The following is a 25971-nucleotide window of genomic DNA, read 5'->3' as shown; positions in this document are numbered from 1 at the left end:
CCTAGTCATAGATGAAATTATGCTAAATCCACGGGTTTACCTATTGATGTTGACCATTGGTCTAAGAATCAAACTCTCGTCAACATCAACATCCCTTTTTTCTTCGAGGATGGGCATAAGAGTGAGGATTGTAGACAAGGAGTTCAGAGAGCATGGGTCAAGCCCTCGTGGAATGCAATCTTTAGAATCATCCAAGCATATTTCACATGTGAAGGTTAGTATGATAGGATGGGTATGTACCACTTCAAATTCCTTACGCATTTGCTTGCGCAAGTTCGTATGAACATGCCCTATTTTCTATTAAAGAGTCTTAGTAAAATGTCAGCTAAAGTTCGGGAAAAACCTAATTCTTCGCCTCATTGTGTTTTCCATAAGGGTTTAATTAAATTGTTAATTATTAATTACCTAAGGAAATTTGGTAGAACTTGGGAGAGTTTCTTATTATGGGAGTGTTTTTTGAGTCAATTTCTACCAAGACTAAAACCATCAAAAGAAAGAAACAAAGAAAGGTTTACAACCCTATCTAGATTGTTGAAAGTCCAAAACAATCAACCTCCTATGTCCTTACCAGAAATAGAAGGAAAGCTTATGTGGACAAATGCATTGAAAAACCTATTTCGATTCTTGTGGTAGAAAGGGTAAGAGGGTTCTTGAGGAAATGCCTTCAACCTGCTATCAAAAACAGATTCCAGTGTTGCTAGAAGAGAACCTCACTGATAAGTTTCGTAGTGATAAACATGAGGAGGGTTTAGAAGTAAATCTTAGTGAAACACAGGATTTAGAGGGTCAAACCAAATCATCCAAATTTGTACAGAGAGAAGGAAAAAGAGTTTAACTTTAGCTGAGATGTATGGGATGATAAAACCCCACACAAGGACCACAAATAAGCTTAGGCTCAACTCTAAATTGCAACAGAACCCAACCTTGAAGGATCAAGTCATTGATATTGATGATACACCTTTGAGGGACTTAATAATAAACAAAGAGGAAGCTTCAAGTTCCTCTAAAAATAAGAAGATCCAAAAACAGAGTAAAGGAGAAAAACAGGGCCCCAAGGCCAAGAAAAGAAAAAAGACAAAACAAATTAAATCAAGCAATGTGGACCTCTTGTTAGAAGCAATAGAAACATTAAAATGATCATTGAAAAGGCAACGCTAATATTTTGTTTTGTTTTTTATAGCGTTGCCAGATATTTTAACAATGCTTTCACTGTTTTGATTTTGACAGCGTATACCCAAATATTTTGCCAGCACTTGAATAGTATTCCCTAGCAACACAGTTTTGACAGTGATAAGAATATAGTTTTTTTCAAGTCTTTCTAGAGGCTATATTTATATAGTAAGCCTTATCTTGGAAATACAGGGTAAAGTGAGGGTTGAGATCAAAAGGAAACTGTTATTTTGAGCAGATCAATCAATATCAAATCAGGATATTGGGGCTATAAACATGGGATTTTCTAGATTTTGTTCCAAATTGTCAGTAACCAGTTCGAATCCACATCTTCATCAGATCCTATAGCTATAGCCCTACTTTTTTTCCACCATGGATTATGTTTCAAAGTTTCAATGGATTACTTGTTCCTTGCAACTATATTTTTCAGGTTTAATTTAAAGCCATCAAGATATGTATATTTTTAGTATGTTGTAATTAAAACTTTCCAGATATTAAGAATCTCAAAGATTATGTAAGTTTTGTATAAATTAGATGAAAAAGTAGAGACAAGGGTTGGTTTCTGAAGAAAAACAATTATGTTGTATTTGACTCCATTTTGAGATTAATAGTGATTTCAAGGCAGGAGTATTTGAACTCTTATATCAGAGATCATTTTAGTGATGTTTATCAATTAGTTTTCCTAGTGATATTTTTCCTGTGCAATTCCATAAGTGTTTTTAGTCTTCATATTTGAAACGAAATTCATATAAGTTTGCAAATTCATTTGTTTCTTTGATTTACAAGTTTCAAGTATTATCACTTTTTCTTCTAATATCAAACAAAATTCATTCTAATGCTATGTATTGATGTTTGTTTGTTTTTTCACCTATCATATTGATAATCATAGATCTAAATAAATGTTATTCATCTCGCCTCTGAGATCTAATTTTTCTCCCACCATATCTTGAAATCTTCATTGGAATGACATCTTAGTTGTAACTTATTTGAAATTTTATTATCGTATGTGCACTTTGATATGATGTAATATGATTATCATTTCATTTCATATGTTGTAACATTAGATATATAACTGAGAAATTAATTATTGAATGAAATAAATAATAACTTTTCATTCTAAATTTTTTTTTTGGCAGAACAAGGATTTCCAGAAGATTTGAATGATTCTCATCACATAGATCCAAATCATGTTAAGTTCAATGTTGAGATGGAAGATGATGTTCATGATGACACAGATGCAAATGACAGGAAGGTCGATGTCGATACAGATGATGATGATCATCATGATCATGATGATCATGATCATGATGATCATGGTCATGATGAGATGGTTATTAGTAACAGCCAGTGACATTCATGATCATATAGACTACATCATAGATCATTTTTGATATATTGTTATGATGTTGATTTTCATTGTTAATATCATATGTATCATTTTCACAGCCTCTTGTACCATATTAATTAGTTGTATCTTTTTGACATGAATCATTTTGACTCATATCATCTGGACATGATGTATATATTAACTTGTATCATTTTTTCTTACATAATTTATCATTTTTATTTATATCATTTGTACATGATGTATCATTTTTATTTATATCATTTGTACATGATGTATCATTTTGACTTGTGTCGATTGTTGGACATGTATCATTTTCACATGTTATTGATCTAATAATATATGTGAATTTCACTTGTTTTAGTTATATATGATGACAATCTTATCAATGTTGACTCGTCAATTTTATATATTGAAATTGGTTGATGATTTGAATGCATATTTATTATGTATTATGGTTTTGATTTACTGTTCATGATGGATATTGTCAAATTCAGTTAAATTATAGATATTTGACTCACTTGTTTTAATTATAGATGATGATCATGTTACAATAATTATCTCAATATTTTATATATATTGGATATTGTATATTCTATTTTGATGGAGATTTAATAAGTATAATGATGATGTTAAAATGTATGGATGTATGTTTCCCTAAAATTTCTTTATAAATGTTATCCTATAAAATATTTCAAATGCATTCATATGACTTACTGTAAAATCATATAACTTATTTAATATACATGATATTTTTAACAAATTAAATTGAAATAAAACATATTAATTGAACTATATGCAAAACAATAATCATTTTTGGAAACAAAAAAAGAATCAATAATGCAAGCCAAATTGGAAGCAAACTTGGAAGCCACAGTAGAAGAAAAAAGAGAAGCAAAACTAGAAGCAAAACGGAAAGAAAAACAGGAAGCAAATCCTAGTGTTAATCCTGGCGCTAAACCTAGTGTTATTCTTGACGCTATTCCCAATGCTTGGAAGCAATAATGGAAGCCAAATTGGAATCAAAATTAGAAGCCACACTAGAAGAAAAACTGGACATAAAAATGGAAGCCAAATTGGAAGTAAATCCTAGCGCTAGAATTGGCGCTATTCCCATCTCTATTATCGGAAGTGTTCCTAATGTTATTTATGGTGTTATGCCTAGTGCTAATTCCAGCATAATTTTCAGTGGAATTTTTGGCACTATTTTTTTGGCTCTATTCTAGGTGTTATTTTCAATGCTATTTCCAAAATAATTTCCAGTGCTAAATCTAGCACTATGATAAACATTATTGATTGCACCCATTTTTGCGCTAAAAAAGGTGTCTAAATCGTGAACTGAAATGCACTAAATTGCAGCGTTATTTGCTTGGTCTGTTATAGTGGTGATAGACTTTGGAGAGCTAGCCTTGGCTCTTCTAGCTTGGCATAAGAGAGAATATCATCCTTTGGAGAAGCAAGGAATGACTTAATGTTCCAATATTAGAGCTAATGTCTCATAATTGTAACTGTGCACTTGGATCTTTCACCTAATAATCAGAAACTTGTTGAGCCAACACATTTTCATACATGTATCGTGAATGTTGTAGGACTATTCTTTATATGTTTGTGGTATATGTCTTGTTCATATGTATTAAGGAAATTGAACTACTTCATTGGCTTTGGTACTTATCTTGTTGAATGTGTGTTGTCGCTTCTTTAATGTTCGTTTTGTCTCTGTGAACTATTTTTCTAGATAACTAACAAATCATTCCTTGCTCTTATATGCCTCTCTTAGTATAATACTCTTACTTTCCTTCTAAATACTCACTCTTACTTCTCTCTCGTGAAAATATCCTTTTACACATTGCAATTAGTGTTTCATGGCGTCAACTTACTTGCTGATTTCAAAGGTTGTGTATACTCTCTTATGTTATTCACTGCAACTCAGGAAAAACTTTTCATTATGGTGGTCAGGTCGATACTCCGGATGGGGCTCCTACTCCAAATGGTGTGAGCTATAATTGGTAATTGACATCGGAGAGACCCCTTTGGTTGACAGATTTCCATCATTGTCAACAAATACTTTAGAATAAATATTAACTTGGGTAAATTTACAAAAGATATCATGAAAAAGTCTTGGTTTTTTCTCCTTATACATGTTTAATGGTGTTGTCATTGATGCCGATGTTCGTTCTTGAACGCTCTTAATATTTGTCTGGATTGCATTGATTAAGGCTCCAATAGTCAAGAAACCCTAGGAAGTCCTTGATGTCGCACAATTTATGAATAATTTTGGTAAGAAGACCAGTTTATTTGCACTCAAGACCATCGTCATTTGAAACTCCTCATCATGTCAATTCTAACGGTATGTAAAATGGCATGAGACTCTTTACAGTTTAAGAGATATGTCAAATTTAAGATTGATGCCCACACCTTGTGGTCAAAAGCCCCAGCAAATCAATGATGTGGAAACATATTGTAGACAAGTCTATGGCACATCTTGTAAGGTTAACAAAGATGTCGTTGAAGAAGTAAATTTACTTGAAATCAAAAGAAAATTTTATTAATATTTTCAAATTCAAATCATAAGGAAAATTTGGCGGCTCAACTTTAAATTTTAGCTCCAAATGAAATTTAAATTTTTCCCTTCCCAAAGCATGTTGGTTTCCCTCATGGATGGCTATCTAAAACTATATAATGGTACTTCTATCCTTCACATTGGCAAGAAATTTTTCATCGTTGATTTTGTGCTTAATATGCTTTTAACTGGCGTAGTCACACAAATTTGAAAAGGTCTTTTGATCTTATCCGGCATTTGTTTATGTTTCCTCATTCAAGGGTTTCATGGTGATTCTTTGTAACTATGTGGCCTCTTTGAAGCAAATTTGAAGCAGCAAATAAAGAAAGAAAATATGAACAAGTCTGGGTTCATCATGGCTTATGTTTGAAGGACTTCTTAGGGCACACGATCGTGCACTCTTTAAGACATGTATTCTTTTGTTTGTGTATTTTATTATTAAGCAGAAGTCTAGATAAAGCCTCATTCTTGATACACATTTAGAATATGAGTCTTTGAATATTCATACAACACGTGACTTCTTTTTATAGCATACTATAGCTTTCCATTATACGTTGCTAAATATTTGTAGCATAAATTACCAAGAACAGTCTGTGCGGATGGACTTAGGTAAAGATTGCATTGAAAAGCTTCGGAAGACTGTGATCTATTGGAGCATGTGTAAGTTTATTTGAATGGAGTTGCATGCACAAGTGTGTAAACCTTGAACAATCCATTTGAAGTGTGCTATGTGCAAATACTCTTGTAGTGTACCTTGATTGTTGTGCGAATGAGAATTATAAACCTTGAACAAATACTCCTGTAGCATATGAATCATAAGCCTTGAACAATCTGAAGTATGATGTGAAAACTACTCTTATTCTCAATGTGTTGGCGGCCTCTGTCTGAAGTGAGACAGATTTTGATATGTGGATGACCACCATTTGACCATACATTATATTTACACATATGGAGTAAGGCTTTGGGTTCAAATCCATCTGTGTGCAAGACTTAACGTGATGCTTGACGTAAGCTACAGAAGTAAGGTGTGACAACATGCATGAACTGAAGCATATATGCGAGGATCAATTAGGCAAGAACAATTGTGCAAATCAGAGTGTGTGATTTGAGGGCCAACATATACCTGTAGCACATTTATCGCATATATAAATATATACATCTCAGATCCGATGTGGCACTTAAATATTGTATTTGATATTGACCGTATGATTTGAGTGTTGTTACATTGAATGTGTTTCAAACAAATATGTGATTGGCCCTTGTTGTGGAGCTGCAATATGTTGATTGTCCTGGCATTTGGAAACTGTGTATACATAAATTTTAAACAACAATATTTACAACGTGGATGGTAACTCTAATGTGAACTCTAATATGAACAAATGCAATCTGATAAACAATTCGAAGCAGTTTATTTTGATTGGTAATAATTCAAAAGAGAACTTAGGTAAGAATTGCAACGAAGACATTAAGAATAATTTGAATATGAACAATAGACATGGGGATAAGAGCAGTAAAAGAAATGGGAGCAGAAAATTAGTCACCCTATCTAGTCATACTTTGAATAAAGATGAAATTAGTGTCCTCAGTAAAGGGCTCAACTTCGCCATTGCTCCTAAACGCATCCCAACAGAAAGCAAGAAAGCATCCTTTGTTGTATTGAAGATAGCATACAACACCTTCTGAGTGATGAAGAGAAAGAAGCCATAAGACAAGATTGTGTATTAATACTCAGAAGGGCCAAACCACCAAAGAATAACATGCCCAAAATTGAATTGTTTGCATTAAACAAACTAAAGAAAAATGATAACATTGTAATACTCAAAGAAAATAATGGAGATGCCACTATAATCCTCAACAAAGAAAGCTACATTGAAAATTTTAAGGACCACCTCAATTGTGGTAGCTACAGAAAGTTAGATAAAAAGCCTATCTCAAAATTCTTTAAAGAGGTTAAGAAAGCAATCCAAGACCCCAATCTTGATGAAAAGATCAGAAAAACTCCTCCCAACAGCTGAGATAACACCTAGAATCTATGGTCTCCCTAATATTCATAAAAATGGAGTTCGCTTAAGACCTATTGTTAATACTGTTGGTTCCCCCATGTACAATTTAACGAAATATGTCGCTAGAAAATTAAGCCCCCTTGTTGTACACACTGACTCCTTCATCAAAGCCTCATAGAACTTTGTCAAACTCATCAAGGACGAAAGAGCAGACAAGGATGAAATAATCGCTAGTTTTGATGTAGTTTCATTACTTATTAAGATTCCCTTAGAGGATGATATCCAAGTTCTCTACAAGACAACATACCCTGAAACTGCTAAGCTTGCAAAATTTTTCCTATGCTCAACATTCTTTAGCTTCCAAGGAGAATACTATGAACAATTCATAGGTGTTGCATTAGGCTCCCCCCTTCTCCTATTGTAGCAAATCTATACATCAAAAATTTTGAACAACAAGCAATAGACTCCTACATGTTGAAGCCTAGAAGATGGGCAAGGTACATTGATGATACTAATGTGAAATGGTAGCATGGTAAAAAAAAACTCAATAAATTCCTAGAACATCTAAATGGTATATATAACACAAATTTCACTATGGAACTAGAAGACAATAATTGTATTCCCTTTCTGGATGTGTTAATTAGTAGAAACAAGGTTGGGACCTTACAGCATCAAGTATTCAGGAAAAAAGCAAAAACAAATTGAAACAAAAACAAACAAACGCTGACATTTACCTTCATGCGAACTCCCACCATTACCCATCTTAGAAATTTGGAGTCGTCTATACAATGGCATTAAGAGTTGTTATGATATCTAATAAATATGACTTTGATCAAGAGTTGGGATGCCTTAATAAGGTCTTCAAAGAGATTGGTTAAAAGGATAATGACATTACTAAGGTCATCAAGAAAGCTAAAGAGAATATGAACCCCTCATATAAATCTACTAATCTATAACCATCCAACGAGAAAGCGCACCTTCCGTACATACGTAGTGTGACTGACAAAATAGCTAAAATTCTCATAAAAAGGGAATATTGGTTTTGTATTCAAACCATTAGAAATAGTGAGTTATAAAATGAAATCAAAAATAAGGTTCAGCATCAACTAAATGGAATCTATAAAATCAATTGCTCCTATGGAAAAATATATATTGGTGAAACTCGAAGGTCATTCAAAACAAGAATTAAAGGGCATTGTGCTGACATTAGAAATTAGTGATCTCACACCTCTAACCTTGCAGAGCATTCCCTTCACAATAAGCATCACATGACAATACTATCAATGCCAAGGAAGATCACTACCTTAAAATACGATTTTTAGAGACTTTAGAGATTCTAAGATATCCAAACAACCTCAATGAGGATGGTGGTCTCGAAATTAGTAGGAGTTGGCTCCCTAAGCTCTCTTAGTTTCAAGGTGTGTTCCCTCCCCTTTCAAATATTAAATTAATAAAATTATTATTAACATTATTACTCCCATCAAAGTCTCAAAATTAATATTACCCTATTAATATTAATATTTCAACCATTTTCTTCTTTTTATCTATTATTGTTCTATAATTATTAGGTATTTATACATTTTACATTATACATAACAAATTTACGAAAATAATGAGTCTATTAATTTATTAATATAATTAAATAAATTTATTAATATAAAATATGTTATATAATATTCTATTAATTTATTTACTAATTTATTTCATTAATAAAATAGGTACATTAATTCATTTCATTCTAGTATATTATTAACTCTAATACAATTATTAATAATATTCTAATCCTTATTTCTTTATGTTTAATAGATTACTATTAATACTAATATATTAAGATACTAATTAATAATATATTAAGTTACTAATTAATAATATTAGTATATTAGGTAATAATAGATTAATACTAATATATTAATTAATTTATGCTAATTTATTAATTTATGCTAATTTATTAATTAATACTAATTTATTAACTTGTTAAATCTCTTTTCATCATTATTTTTTAGGTTTTAAGTTGTTACCTTTTGTTGGCATTTTTTTCCTTTCTATTTATTTATTTATACCTCTTCACATATCTTTTCTCTCATCAATTTATCCAAATGATGGGCCTTGGTTTAGACTCAAAACGTCAATTAAAAATGAAAATTATGCATAAAACTCCATAAACTTATTCGTCAAAAATCATTTTTGTTACTAATACGCAGTTCGATGTTTATTTGACACCAATGCGATAGCTAACTTTTGGAACGATGATCTATATTTTGGTTGTGTATTTTATCGTACCCATTACAATCCCTTAGCTAGGTGTTGGCACAAAAATGTTATTAGGGAAAGACCCTGGGTTCAGGCACAAGGGTCTGTTGTAGTCTAGGTGAACATCGGCATTTTCACCCTACCCCAAGGGATAAGGAGTCTCACCCGAGGCGTGCCATGACTGAAACTAAGAAGGTTTTAGAAGGATATCAAGGATAAACCAACCATTATTCTATATACATCTTATATAGTCATCATAACATTATATCATTATGGATATCATATTCATATGAGGAAAGACCCTCAACATAAAAACTTTTGAGTAGGCCCATAAATCACAACAATACACACAAATAATACCATGCAACTGGTCCATTTACTCATTCATATTAACCCAACGGAAGATTCATTACAACATACATTCGGCATAAAGCCGTGATCAAATACATAAAATATTGTGGCCACAGAATTCCTTAGATATCAGGTCAAGCCCAACTCTGACCTTTCCTCCACTACTCCAGTCCTCGGATCAGGTTCTTCTGTGCCCCGGACTCCCTCAGATACCAACCCCTTTCTCCTTGCATTCTTCTTCTTTTATCTACTCCTTCACTACTTGAACTATCAATTTCATTCAGTTGTCTTTCCCCTCAGTTGCTTCTCGTCCTCCTCCTTGTTCGCTTAGTTGTTTCTGCTTGCTCCTGACACCTTGCTGCAATTGCCCCGCAACTGCATGGTCTTGCTTCCTTTCCCAATTGTCTTCTCCACAACTTGACTGTTGCTTCTGCCACCTCTTTTTCCCTCTTCATACCTTCAAAACTTTCAAAATTCAAAACGAAAGCCCCAACATTAGGATTCATTAAAAAAGATTTCCATAATCAAGTTGCTTGATTATGACAAAGTTGAGTATGTGACATAGCACTATTTTGAGTTAACCTTGCACATCAGTTAATAGGACAGTTTTTCTTTTTTTTTGCTACATCTTGTCACGAGTTTTTACAGGGTTGTGTCAACCTTGTTTTGATGTATTGATGGCTCTATGGTATGCGATGAGGACTTGTCAAAATTTACATTGATGATCTATGAACAATATACTAGACTTGTGATATAATCCTTCTTCATGGATTGAGGTATGAGGGGCAAGATGCGTTTATGAAATAGAACCTATAATCTATAATTGATGTAATGTGTATTAGGGAGTAATTACTTGTGTTGTTTGACAAAGTTTTGCATAGAAGTTGCAGTGATTTATTTGTATCTTGAACTCTAGCCAACTTGTTGCAAGAAAAGTACCAATTGATGTTATATCAATTTAGTTATTGCCATAAATCATGTGTTCTTAGCTAAGCATATGTTTACCAAGAAGACACGTCTGAACACTTTATATAAGTTTGAACTTCTCAAATTTAGCAAAGTTAAGAGACAATTTGGACCCTATGAGGTAATATTGTTACTAGGGACTTGATATGATGGTATAAAGGTTTGGGAAAAGAGGTTGAGAATTTTGTTGGTCTGAGAGAGGACTAAATATATGTTTCTTTGTGGTTTATGACCTAGAGTATGCATCCATTAGAAGTTAATACGATGAGTATACACAAAGTATCACCATTGAGATCTCAAAACAATATTGCTAGGGTCTGACTTGATACAACTTTGATAAAAATGATTTTGTAATAGTATTAACGTATATGCTACTAATTGATCTAAATGGCCAATTGTTGAATGTCATAATTTACAATGCTTCTAACTTACTGAATAGGTTTATATGGCTAGATAATTGATGGCAGGTCACTACAAGTTGAGCAGAAAATAACTAAGTTGGGATTTGATGTATCGTTGAATCAAGGCTATGCCACCATTTATATGGCTAAATGCTTGATGACAAGAGCATATGCCAATTGACTTTTATAGGGTTTGATATGATATTGCAACATAATTTGACTAATGTTAGTGTTGAGGTTGTTGAGCTAGGTTTTCAGATGCAACATTTATTTGGAAATTTTGATTATGGCAGTGCCCTTGGTAGAGTTGTTTAGTTAGCTAGGATTTTATGGTGGCAAGGTGGTGCTAGTGCAGGTTGGAGCCTATGCAAGGCATTGCGTCCTTTTAGTGGGAGTTGATAAAGCTAGATCGTTGGACTGTTCTTCTCGTTGGATCTAGTAAATAGTGTGTTGGAGCATTCTTCAGGTTGGATCCTGTAAACCAAGGCGTTGGAGCATTCTTCAGGTTGGATCCTATAAACCAGGGCGTTGGAGCATCCTTCCAGTGGGAGCTGGTAAATGAGGGCATTGAAGTGTCCTTCAGGTTAGAGCCTATAAATCATGGGGTTGGAGCCTCCTTTAGTTGGAGCTGCAAATATTAGAAGTTGGAGCTTCCTAATCGATATAAATTATTTAAGATAAATATTAAGAATTGTTCGGTGGTTTTCCTCCTGGAATGGTTTCACCTAACATCTCTTGTGTCTATTGTCTTTGATTATTTGCATTGTTGAATGGTGTTAATTCATGTTATGATATGATGTGAATGTAAATTAATGTTGTATAAAGTAAAAATTAATTAATTGAAGAGAAATATTTATTCACTCCCATCTCAATATTTCCAACAATTGGAATGAGAGCATGTTCCTTCAGTTGCATCTTAACATCTAGAAGGAATATCTCAGGTGAACCAAGATATGAAAGTCAAGGAAGCATTCAAAGGAATCAAAAGAAGTCCCTGACATTTAAATATTTTCAGAACCTATTATAGTTGACGAAGAGAAATAGGTTGGTCCAATTCCTTTGTTCAATCAATTATTTTTTTTATTTTGGAAAGGTAAAATGGAAGCCTATTTGGGAGCTATTGGATATGATGTATGGGATTTTTATGTTTCTAGAAATAACTCTCTTGATTAATCAAGAAAATACAATTCCAAAGCCATGAGTATCATTTTAAGTGTCATGCCAGATTCTGTGGAATCTAATGTTAGGCAATGCTCATCAGCCAAACATCTTTGAAAGAAAATTCAAAATATTTATGTAGTTTAAGATAAATATGATGATGATCGTGCTTCAAATCAAGCAGATTCTTAGGTCGAAAAATATGATAATGATGAAGGAGAAGAAGAAGTGGACATAGTGTTGAAAGAACAAAATAATACAAAAAACAAAAATGACTTACTTGAAGAAGGAATTGCCTTTCTAAGAATTCAAGTGGAGGAAGTAGAAAAGAAAGAGGAAATCTTGACAAGCCAATTAGAGGACTTTGTTCAGAAGTGCCAATTATAATTTAGTTAAAAGAAAAAGGAATTTGATGCAACTATTGTAGAAATAAACAGGCTTAAGGAGAAAATGTAGGATGTTGAAAGGAAGGATCATGTTATTGATCAAATGGAACAACAAATTATTCATTTAAAGATGAAGGAAAAAGAAGCATAAAGAAGAGAAGAAATGATATCGAATCATTGAGTGAGAGAACAAGAAGAAGAATAAATATATATGAAGACCTACCTTGAAGAAGCCAAAAGAATTAAAGAAGATCAGAAGTGTCAAATTCAAAAGAAAGAGGAGGATTGCATGAAACGAGAAGAAGAAATTCTATCATTAAGAGCTGAAGTAAACAAGTTAAATAAAAGGATGAGCAGACTTTGGATGATATTCTCAGTTTCCAATGATCTCCATGTATTAAAAGAAGTATTAGCTATATAGGTGAACGATTATCTAAGGGAGATGCAATCTCCAAGCCCTGGGAGAGAAAAATTAACCAGAAGCTTGGTAGCTAGATCCCTTAAAGGCCAAATCGCAATGAAGGACAAAACAAGGTTGAAAATGTTGTGACTCTAAGAAGTAATGTTGAAGCAATCGCATACTGAAAGTTTGCATTGGACGTTACTAAATATTTGAAGCATAAATTACCAAGAATAGTGTGCGGATGGACTTGGGTAAAGTTTGCATTGAAAATCTTTCAACATTGTGATTTGTTAGAGCATAGCACTGTGACATGTGTTTTATTTAAAGTTGTGTAAGAACATGGAATTGGAGTTACGTGCATTAGTCACTAGCACAAGTGTGTAAGCCATGAACAATCCATCTAAAGTGTGTTGTGTGCAAATACTCTTGTAGCATACCTTGACTGTTGTGTGACTGAGTATTATAAGCCTTGAACAAATACTCTTGTAACATATGAGTTATAAGCCTTGAAACATCTAAAGTATGCTATGCAAATACTCTTGTTCTCAATGTGTTGGCAGTTTGAGGTAGATTTTAATGTGTGGATGACCACCATTTGACCATACATTATATTTACACATATGGAATGAGGCTCTGGGTTCAAATTCATATATGTGCAAGATTTAATGTAATGCTTAACATAAGCTATAGAAGTAAGGAATGACAACGTGCATGAGTTGAAGCATATATGTGAGGATTAGTTATGCAAGAATTATTGTGCAAATCAAAATGTGCCATTTGAGGGCTAACATATACATGTAGTACTATCAACAATGCAAACTTTGAAACGGGAACTGATACAATTACTCGTTTTTTTTAGGTAGCAAAAAAGTCAACTGATTTTGAAAAGTGTTGATTTAGAACACACACGCACACACACACACACATATATAGCATAGTTTTTGACACTTTAATTTTTTTTATTACATTATTTTTAAAATGTTAGTGATTTTCATGTTGATTTCAAAAAGTGTTGATGCATCGTCAAGACCTTTTTTTAGAAGACTTATTTTTTGACTTTGAAACTTTTTAATGTGTTAAATGTGAATAATTATTTTCTAAATTTAACAATTTTTGAAGTAGTCATCTTCTTCATGTTTTTCTGTTTTTCTTTTATTTATTTATTTTTGTAGTGAGATCTTTATTTTTTTGCATAGTTAAAAAAAGGTCGATATTTTAAAGTTTCGATCTTCTACAATAATTTTTAACAATTGACATAAAAAAAAAACACATTTTGAATATAAATATAACAAAAAATTACACATTTTGAGATTTTTTTGGCTAAAAATGATATGTCAAATAAACAATTTTTATAGGAAAATTTTAATAAAAAATGGTTAAATAATAGCATTTTTTATGAATTTCATGTCAAATAATAATAATAATCACAGTTTTTTCAAAAATATAATGATTCACATAAAAATTAAAGTGAAAATCACATAATACAAATATTGAACATATAACAACATTAATTGAATACTTATTCTTCTCATAAAATGTCAAAATCAAAACATTAAAAGTATAACTAATTAATAGTTACAAAAAATGAGCTTGATATCCAAGCATAACTTAAATTTAATCAATAATATCACGTAATCCATACTCTTCATCTTCTAGAGTTTCATCATTGTCTTCTTCCACAATATTTTATGCTTTAGCATACTCATTTTTCTCTTCTGATGGATCTTTGATGTCTGTGAATCTCTCAATGTATGTCTTTCCAATCATTCCATCAAATGGTGGTTGAGGTTTCTTTGACTTTTTTTCCACACATGATTCATTAAAATCCTCTTTCCTCAAACCAAATTATTGCATCGCATCTGCAAGAAATTGAAGAACATTAATTCTTTGCTAAAAAAATTTGCACTGTGCTAGGTCTTTTTGAATGGCAATGCAATTTCTTCATTTTTGTAGTGAACATGCTAATGTTGTACCTAATTATCAAGCACAAAAGAAATAATGAAGTAAATTAGTATAATCACACATAAATTAAGAATAATATATTGAAATTCAATTTTATATAATAAAACTTACCTGAGCCTGAGAATAAATCCAGAACCCAATCTCCTTCATTTGAACATAAGTCTATAATATAGTTAATCAATAATTGTGGTTTTTGATAAATGTTAACTATCTCTCATTTTGCTTCTTTATCTTCATATGTTAGTTTTTTGACAACAACATCCTAAACCGGTACTTGGCTATAACTCTTTCCATCTACCCAATTAAGAAGCATAGGCTTATAGCTATCATCTTTTGTCCAACTTTCAACATGGTTGAAATCACAATCACTTATAATTGATTGATCTCCACAATTAATAAGATTTTACTTTTTCCTGTAACATGAAATAGTAAAAGTTCAATTAACTTGTAGATAAATATATATTTTTAAGATTGATCAAACATACAATTTCAATATCTTATAATGTAAGTTGCATCCTTGAATTTGTTTTTCCCTTGAAGCTTGTCAATAACATTGCAAATTGTGTCTGAATGAAATGTCACAAATATCCATAATGGTGATGTTGTGACTTCTACAAATCCCGCAACCACTTTACTAAGAGCTTGATAAGTATAAGGGTCACTATCATAGTCAATGTTTGGGATATTGAAACCATGAGGAATATCTGCAATAACTAGGGAATAATCCCTTTTAGGTATGAGTTTAGCAATGTCTTCACAATCACCTTGTATTATTTGATATTGGATAGTCTCAAGCCCATTCCAAATGAAATGAGTAAGACTAGGATCAAGTTCAACATTACTAAGACATTGCTTTCTCAGTCTTTCCATCTTAATTTTTTCAATAAAGCTTCTGAAACTATTTGGTGCTCCATTTGCATCCTTCTTCATCTTTAATGAAATAAACAAATATATGTATAAGTTATAAAATAAAAATAGTATACAAATGAATAAAAATGAATGTATAAATAAACATACATTTTTGAATGCAAGATAAAAATATTTTAGTATTGATGTAGAACTTCAATCTAGGTAGTTGCGTACAACATCATCCCAACTATCTTCATTTAACAATTTAACCATTTGTTATTGCATTCTCATATAAACCTTGTGACTGAATAAATAAAGTAAAAAAAGTTAATATAATGTTTTGTATAACAAATACTACCAAAAACAATATGTTATATTTAAAAGAAAATTATAATCTAGAAATAAGTAAAAATAATTCAACAAACTTTCTTTTGAAATTCTCACATATTTTGTCCAATGATAATTCCCTTGACTTCACACGAGAAAGTATTGTTTTCACAAGCTTTTCATTCTTCACTCCTTGCAATGGTCTCCAAGGTGCGATAGTCATATCTTCTGGAAGGAGCTTCTTTTTAAGACTCGATTTATTGTTGCTACATATCAATGGTTTAAAATTTTTGACCTTCTGGTTTTTAATGCCAATGACAAGTGGATTGTTAGGTTCATACAAAGTACAAAAAAAAACCCATTCCTTAGAAGAATAAAAAATCTTTTTTTTTTATCTTTTCTCCCCAGTCCCTTGGCAAGCCAGGAGCCGATTCTGAGAATCAGCTCCTTGACAAACACGGGGTCGATTCTCAGAATCGCACCCTGGAAAGCACAGGGGTGATTCTCATAATCATCCCTCTGCCTGCTAGTGCGCCAATGTGCCTTAGATAGTCACGTAAGCTCGCTATGTCGCAGGAGGGCATGCCCATGGCCGGGATGCATGCCATCTGTGCCACGGGTAGGCACACCTACGGTCAGGCGTGCACCTGGTCATGGGCGTGCTCGCCTAAGGAAAAGCGTCCCCTTGGCCTGTCGGGGGACGATTCCAAAAATCAGCCCCCTGACCTACCTAGGGCCGATTCCATCAAGCTAAAGGGATGATTCCAAGAATCGTCCACTAATAGGACAAGGGGTTGATTCTAAGAATTTTCTCCCAGCAGGCTAGGGGTCAATTCCCAGAATTAGTCCCTGTTAGGCCAAGGGGCTGCTTTGACACAGGCCGGCATGCCCTCAGCCAGGGGCGCCTACCCAAGGGCACAGGGCCTGTGTCTCTGGGCAGGTCTTCCGGCCGTGGGCGTGCCCACCCACAGCACAATGGGCATGCTTCCTCCAAGCCCGTTGTGTTGTGAACAAGCACTCCCCAGTTGAGCGCGCTCACCCACAAGCACTCCATGTGCCTGTGGGCAGTCACGCCCAGCCATGGGCATGCCCGCCCAGGTCAAAGAGGCCCCCTAACAGGCTAGGCGGCCGATTATGGGAATCGGCCCCAGTAGGCCAAGGGGATGATTCCCAAAAATAGCCCCTTGGCCTACTAGGGGGCGATTCCCAGAATCAACCCCTTCACTTGTCGAGGGCTGATTACGGGAATCGGCCCGCTAGCCTCCCAAAGGTCAATTCTGGGAATCATCCCCCGACATGCCAATGGGTCGATTCCTAGAATCGACCCCTTGGCCTTTCGGGGGTTGATTTCGGTCCCTAGTCACTTTGACCCTAGTGGGCACGCCCACAGCCGGGCTCGCCAACCCACAAGAAAATGTAGTTCCTGTGACTGTGGAAGGGCATGCATGGCCATCGACGTGCCCACCCACGGCAAAGAGACCCCCTAGCATGGGGCCGATTCTGGGAATCGTCCCTCGGTAGGCCAAGGGGTTGATTCCGATAATCATCCCCCGGGAGGCCATGAGGCAGATTCCCAAAATCGGCCCCTAGCAGGCCAAGGGGTTGATTCTGGGAATCGACTCCCGACAAGCTAAGAGCAGGCGAGCGGGTCGCAGCAGGCCAAGGGGTCGATTCTAGAAATCAGCCCCCTAGACTATAGGGGACCGATTTAGCCCCTTGGACTGCTGGGGGCCAATTCAGACCCCCGGGAATCAACCCTCGGGAATCAGCCCTATAGGTTTTAACCCCGTACAGAAATTACCTGCATACGAATTCTAAAACACAAAAAATAAAAATGTAAGAGCATAACACATAAAACACATATACACAGAGATTTTCCCCTAGATCCCAAAACTGAGACTACCAACTTGACTTTTCATTATGTTCCTTTCAATGTTACAATACATATTTATACATGTTGAAGCATCCAATACCATGGACCAAAAGTCATCGCATCCAAAACCATGGACCGAAAACCATCGCGTCCAAAACCATGTGCAAAAACCATGCACAACACCATAGGTAGGTCCGCCCAACCTAATGTAGGGTCCAAAAAGAATTTCCCCAGGGCGTTGCCCCGAACCTCGTAGAGGAGGGCTACTCGCCCCCCCTGTGACCCCCCCGTTGCGAAATCGACACAACGAAAGGGGGGCTCTGCCCCCCCTATGACCCCCCTGTTGCACAATCGACGCAATGAAAGGGGGGCTCCTCCCCCCCTATAACCCCTTGGTTAACTACATGTGCTAGTCGTGGAGAGAATATAACACATACCTGTGGGCGATCGTGCCCAGCCATGGGCATGCCCGCCCAAGTCAAAGAGGCCCCTTAACAGGCTGGGGGGCGATTCTGGGAATCGGCCCCAGCAAGCGAAGGGGATGATTCCCAGAAACAACCCCTTGGCCTTCTGGGGGTCGATTCCCGTAATCAGCCCAAGCAGGCCAAGGGGATGATTCCCAGAAACAAAACCTTTGCTGGCTGGGGGACGATTCCCAAAATCGACCGCTTCACCTGTCCAGGGTCGATTATGGGAATCGGTTCCCTAGCCTCCCAGAGGTCGATTCTGGGAATCATCCCTCGACGGGTCAAGGGATCGATTCCTAGTCGAGGGCTGATTATGAGAATCGGTCCCCTAGCCTCCCAGAGGTCGATTCTGGGAATCATTCCTCAGCAGGCCAATGGGTCGATTCCTAGAATCGACCCCTTCCCCTGTTGAGGGTCAATTCCGGTCCCTAGTAGCTTTGACCCTAGCGGGCACACCCACAGCCAGGTTCACCAGCCCACAGGAAAACACAGTGCCTGTGACTGTGGGAGGGCACACATAGCCATCGGCGTGCCCGCCCCCTGGCATGGGGCCGGTTCTGGGAATTGTCCCTTAGTAGGATAAGGGGTTGATTTCGAAAATCGTCCCCCTGGAGGCCATGACGCAGATTCCCGAAATCGGACCCTAGCAGGCCAAGGGGTTGATTCTAGGAATCAGCTCCCAATAGGCTAGGAGCAGGTGAGAGGGTCGTGGCAGGCCAAGGGGTCGATTCTAGAAATCGGCCCCCTAGAAATCGGCCCCCGATAGGCCAGGGGTTGATTCCCTTGGCAAGCCAAGGGGCTAATTTTGGGAATCAGCCCCCAGCAGGCCAGGGGGTCGATTCCGGGAATCAGCCCCTAGCTTGCTGGGGGCTGATTCTAGGAATCAGCCCCCTGTCCTGCCAAGGGCCGATTATCAACCCCTTGGCTTACCGGGGGATTGATTCCCAGAATCAGTCCTTGGTAGGTTAAGGAGTCGATTTCGGGAATCGACCCCCGGCAGGCTGGGTTGCGGGTGTCTGGCGCGCCCGCATTAGGGGAATTTTGAGGTCTAAAATGGGCCTCCTAAAAAGAATGTACAACCAAAATAAACTTTATAAGAACCAATAGGATTCAATATGATGATGTCAACCATGGGGGATGATTCACCATTTTTGGAGTAAAAAAAGTAAAAAGATTAAAAAATAATAAAAGAATAAAACTATTTTTTCAACTCATATTTTCAACTTATCTATATAAGGTTTTACTCAAATTTAGAGCGAGAGTACTCATTGAATGCGAAATTTAATTCCTCATCCAAGGAGTACTCATGTTACATACTTTTGATGGACCCTGCTACACGAAAAATGAGAAATACATGAAAGAACGTGATCGCAATCACGTTTTTCATGTATTTTTCATTTTTCATGTAGTAGGGTCCATCGAAAGCATGCAACATGGGTACTCCTTGAATGAGGAATCAAATTCTACATCCAACGAGTGTTGTTGCTCGAAATTTGAGTAAACTCTTAGGGAGATAAGTTGAAAATACGAGTTGAAAAAATAATTCTTCTTTTGTCCCTCTAAAATTTGATGATGTAATTTAATCTTATTTTATTATTTCCACTATTATTTTATAATTTCATTAGGAGGCCCATTTTGGACCTCAAAATTTCCCTATTTCCCACAGGCGGCATTGGGCAAACTCCCCTGCTCGCGGCACAGTGGTCATGCTACCTACATGCCCTTTATGTTGTGGGCATGTCTGCCGACGGTCGTGTTGCCTGCATGCCCATTGTGGTGTGGCCATGCCTGCCTGTGGCACAATGAGCATGTTGCCTGCACGCTCGTTGTGCCGTGGGAATGCTTGCTGTGTCATGGGCGTGCCTTCCCGTGGCACAACAGTCGAGCATGCTGGCCAGGCCACTTTGACCTAGGCAAGCATGTCCACGACCACTGCCTATGCATGTGGGCATGCCCACGTTCGGACACACTCATCCACAGGCACAGGCAGTGGTTATGGGGGCATGCCTTCCTAGGTCAAAGTGGCGCCCTAGCAGATGAGGGGGTCGATTTCGAGAATCATATGAGGGAATTGGCCCCGTGGTCTTCCAGGGGGTTGATTCCTAGAATCGCCCCCTTATCCTGCCAGGGGTCGATTTCCAGAACCAGCCCCTTGGCCTGCCGAGGGTTGATTCCCAGAATCGGCCCCTTGGCCTACCGAGGGCCGATTCTGGGAATTTTTCCCCTAGCTTACCGAGGGCTGATTCTAAGAATCTCCAAGGGGCCTCTTTGACTCAAGCTGACATGCCCATGGCTGAGTGCACCTGCCTACAACTTCCTGTGCCTGTCGGCAGGCATGTCCGACCGTGGGCATGCATGCCTGTTGCACAGCGGGTGTGCTGCCTACACGCACACGATGTGGCTGTATTTAATATTGGATGGATTATTTCATTTTGTATTCTAATATTGAAGATCTCAAGAGTTCGGAAACGAATGGCTGAAAGGCAAAGAGTCAAGCATATTCACTTCATATTCCTATGTGGGATACAATTAGCCATCAAACTATCTTTATAAAAGATGTTATTTTGGAAGGCATTAATAGGTTAGAGAATGGGAGAATGTGAGGGAGTTGATTGAGCTATTATAAATTAGTTACTTGGCACTTATGAAGCTGATGTGAAGCAGATTTGAAAGGAAGAAGATTGAGAAATGAAGATGGTGATATGAAGAATTTATGACCAGGTAAATCAGCATATTGTTATTTATTGTTTGCATAAAGGGATGGTAGTCTCCATTCAAGTAGAGGCTTGATAAACATCATGTTGGAGCATGTTTAGGTAGGAGCCTCCTGTGGTTTGTAGCCTATAAAAAACATATGAGAGTTGGAGATTCCTTGCAATTGTAGCTTGCAGAAAATTGAGGTAGCAGCTTCATGTAGGTTGGAGCCTATAGAAAATTAGATGTAATGAGTAGGAGCTTGCCTTTGCATCACAACATTAATAAGATCGTGTTTTTCTCCATTTATGGGTTTCTACATATATTTAGTGTCAATATGTGTTGTTGTACGTTGATGTGATGTTTTTGGTTTGCTTATTACTTGTTGTTCACCTATTATATCTATTGGTCGTTATTTATTAACTTTATCATGTAATGTTTCGGTTAATGATATTAATGAAAAGAATGTTAATGTCCATGAATATACTAAACTGATTCACACCCCCCTCTCAATTTAATCAAGTTTTCATCAATTAGTATTAGAGTCGGTTCCTTTAGTGTAAGCCTAACAGCTTAAAGGTAGCCATTAGGGGAGTTTTGAGGTCTAAAATGGGCCTCCTAGGGAAATTATAAAATAATAGTGGAAATAATAAAATAATATTAGATTACATTATCAAATTTTAGAGGAAAAAAGAAAAAATTCAACTCATATTTTCAACTTATCTCCCTATGGCTTTACTCAAATTTCGAGCAGAAACTCTCATTGGATGCAGAATTTGATTTCTCATCCAAGGAATACCAATGTTGCATACTTTTGATGTTCTCTACTACACGAAAATGAGAAATACATGAAAAACGTGATTGAATCACGTTTTTCATGTATTTTTCATTTTTCGTGTAGTAGGGTCCATCAAAAGTATGCAACATGGGTACTCCTTGGATGGGAAATTAAATTTTGCATGCAATGAGTACTCCCACTTGAAATTTGATTGAAACCTTAGGGAGATAAGTTGAAAAGTAGTTTTATTATTTTATTATTTTTTAATATTTTTACTTTTTTTGCTCCAAAAATGGTGAATCATCCCCCATGGTTGACATCATCATCTTGAATCTTATTGGTTCTTATAAAGTTTATTTTGGTTGTAAATTTTTCTTAGGAGGCCCATTTTAGACCTCAAAATTCCCCTAATGTTCTGGTTGAGTCATGGTCTGTCAAATTATACTTGTGCTTAGTACATCAAACTTTCATGAATGGAGATTTAAGGTTAAAATTGAATTGATAGCTTATGGACCTGGTATATGGAAGCTTGTATGTGAAGGTTACTGTAAATACTCTTGCTCTGTGCAAGAGAAACAATGGAATGCTAAGGCAAAATTTGTTATATATAACAATATTCATAATAAGGATCTTAATACAATAATAGACCTAAATTCTACTAAAGAAAATTGGAAAAGATTGGATTTCATGCATGAAGGAAAGATTAGGAGAAACAATGCAGAAAATGAAAAGAGAAAGAGGAAGAAGAAAAGTCTTTGTCAAAAGAAAAGTGTTCAGATAAATGAAACCTCTACCTATGTGAATATGCCAGACTCACATGAAGAAAAAACAGATGAAAATCAAGCTAGGCTTGACTTATCATTGGCTAGTATAGAAAGATTGAAGAATGAAAACAAAGACTTGAAGAAACTGGTGCAGATATGTGATGAGAAAGAGCATGAGTACAAGGAGGAAATTGTTAGCCTGAAGACACAACTTGAAGAATCAAGGAGACTAGAAGAAGTGATGAGCAGTAAATTCAAGGAGAGAGACCTACAGTGTAAAAGATTAGAAGTTGAGGTTAATTCAGCTAAAAGTAAGTAAGGAGAAAAGAATAGGTTGTGTAAGAAGCTAGAAGCAAACCTTGCCTCCATGAAGAACTCAGCAAAGGCAACCATTAAAAATGATAATGAAGCAGCTTTAAAAGGACCTAGAGAAGAAGAGTCTAAAAGAAGCATGCTTTGTAAAGAAAACAAAAACAAGCAGCAATATTAAAAGCCAATGAATGAGCTGAATAGGTTTGGAAGATCTCAAAGGAGATTCTTTGCTCCTAGGAAAACCACCACATGTTTTTCGTGCCATGAACGTGGACATGAACGTGGACATGTGGTAGCATATTGTAAGTACAAGAAAGTCGAGACTATTCAGCAAAACATGCAACAAACAAGAAGGTACTATCCAACAAGCAAGCATAGGAAAACACCAGCAACCAAGTACATAAACTATTTCTATGGTTATTGTTATATGTGTCATGAATTTGGACATAAAGCAATTGAATGGAAAGTGTATATGAAGAAAAACATGCACTCAAAAATAAACACATCGTTTTCTCTATTTTTTGGCCACACAAGATGTTTTGTGTGTAATAATCATGGCCACAAAGCTAAGGAATGTAAGTTGCCATATATTCTAAAGAGCACTAGAAAGAAGCTGGAAGCAACTCCAAGAAGAGAAAACTATGAAAGAAAGGCAAACAGGAGAAAGAAGTCTACGAAAGTATGGAAGAGGAAGAGAAAGGAACAACATGTTACTTCAATGACAGAATGAAATCATCATGGTTTCAAGGGGATTTTCTCTAAGAAGAAAGGCAATCCTTCAATTAGTATTAAGTCGGTATTAATAGAGCAACATCATCCGAGGGGGAGCGGTAACATAATAAGGACAATCTTGCTGCATTGTGCATTTTATAGTAGCCTTGGTTGGGATGTTGGCATTAAAAATCAAAGTTTGTTTGCAAATTCTCTTCTAACTATGCCCCAAACAACTGTGCCTTGAAAATAACAAAAAATGACTTCGCTCACAACTTCAACAAATCTGCACACAATCAAGCCATATGATCATCAAAGCATGATTCACAGGCATGTTGATTTGACAATGAATGAGGTCAAGGACAAAGGAAGGCTCCCACTCTAGAAATGCATAGTCTTTCAAAGATCTATTTTGGGTATTTTGGTGGTTGCTACTGCATATGGACTTCTTACTTACTGCATATGGACAAAGGCTTTGTCGAGATCTGATTACAAGGTCACCTACAACCATATGTTGTAGCCTATTGAAAAAAAAGGAAGGAACAATGTTGCAGGGATAGCTACAATAACTGATAATATTCAAAATATTTCCAAGACTGGATATTAAAATTATCTTTGGAATCAATACATGGGCACATTGTGTATTTTGAAGGATGGGATAGCAATATGGGATGCATATGTGCAAGGTCTAAAACGTTGCAACAAATAAATATGTCTTTAAATGACCATCAAAGAAATATAAATACAAAAAGAGAGGAAAACAAACAACAAGAATCTAGAAACTCTGGCACCACCTCAATTATATGGTTGGATCTAGTATGAAAAGACTAAAATCCTTCTATACTTTAGAATTGGTTGCATCAACTCGCAAGAGAGGAGAAGCAAGGAAGAGACCACAAATGATAATTATAAAATTTCATAGTGCCTCTCAAAGAATGTATAAAGCAAAAGAGTCCCATACAAAACATAAAGCAGAAACTTCAATTTCAATGAGAGTAACAAGAAATGATTCCATTGCAGCCCTCTCCAAGCATATGAAACTATGTTATCTCTATGATGAATGATCTAATTTTAGGGATATGTGCCATGTTTGGATGCACTCCATTTCAAATGAAAATGGATCTTTGTAGCACAATCTTAGAACTTATCCCTACTTCAATAATGGCCACCAAGATGAAATAGTGACTGTAAACAAAATAATACACATGCAATGGAGACAATCCTTGTGATTCTACAATAAGTTTGTGGGAGCATAACCTATTGTAGCATGGTTTGAGAATGCTTTAGCAGACCATCTATTATCAAAAATTGAGAAAGGTCGAAGTAGTGCAGCGAATCAATGGACTAGAAAATTATCACAATAAAGAGATAATTTGATTTTCGCTTTGCATATGGGAACGTTATAGATGTTGATTGAAGAATCCGGTTAAATAAGGAATACCATTTGTTTCAATCAAACCTGTAACAGAGGTAGAGCTATAATTGTATTGTTGCCCAGTGTTACAGTTGTATGTAGCGTTTTTATGCAGCTTATGAGGTTGGAGTGCCTATGAAGTCAATGTATGGAAGCGTTATTCTTATAATTATCGTTATATTAATTCAGAATTCTCTGAGATATAAAGAAATCCCCTGACGGAGTGGAATAATGATGTGCAGCGGAATAATTATATGCAACAGTAATATATTCCAAGGCAGTGATATTAAATTTTGATGCATATAGTGATGACAGTGAGTTTAATTGGTGGTATTATACAAAGATTCTTGCTGCAATGCTCACTGATATATAGAAGCACATCAAGAATGAATGTAACACAATTTAAAGACCAACATTATATTCCATCAGTGATTTCTATTGGGTATTTTTCAATGGGGAAAATACCAAAACCAAACACACAGACACCACAGAGCCAATGCTCTGTTTCATTTCTTCCAGGACCCTTGCACAGGGAAGCTTTAAAAACAAATATGCTCATAACAGTCCATTACACAGCCATAAAAACATTTTCTATTGCTTTAAAAAAAAACTATTACAAACTTCATCCTCTGCGCAGAGAGGGATTCACTGGAGAAACTGTCTCCTTCATTTCTGGTCTTCCACTGCTGTGGGTGTTACAAAACAGCTTCAAGCTACCTCTTGCTTTTGCGATGAGCAAGCAATACAATACATCTTTGTTTTAAAATGATTTCCGCACTGCTGTGCGTTCATTACAATTCCATGAGCTCTCGCACTGCTGTGCGTTT

The sequence above is a fragment of the Pinus tabuliformis genome, chromosome 7 (genome assembly GCF_031772625.1).
Source record: "Pinus tabuliformis cultivar Carrire ecotype Pingquan chromosome 7, CPIR1, whole genome shotgun sequence".
Classification (NCBI taxonomy): domain Eukaryota; kingdom Viridiplantae; phylum Streptophyta; class Pinopsida; order Pinales; family Pinaceae; genus Pinus; species Pinus tabuliformis.
This window is presented reverse-complemented; position numbering follows the sequence as displayed.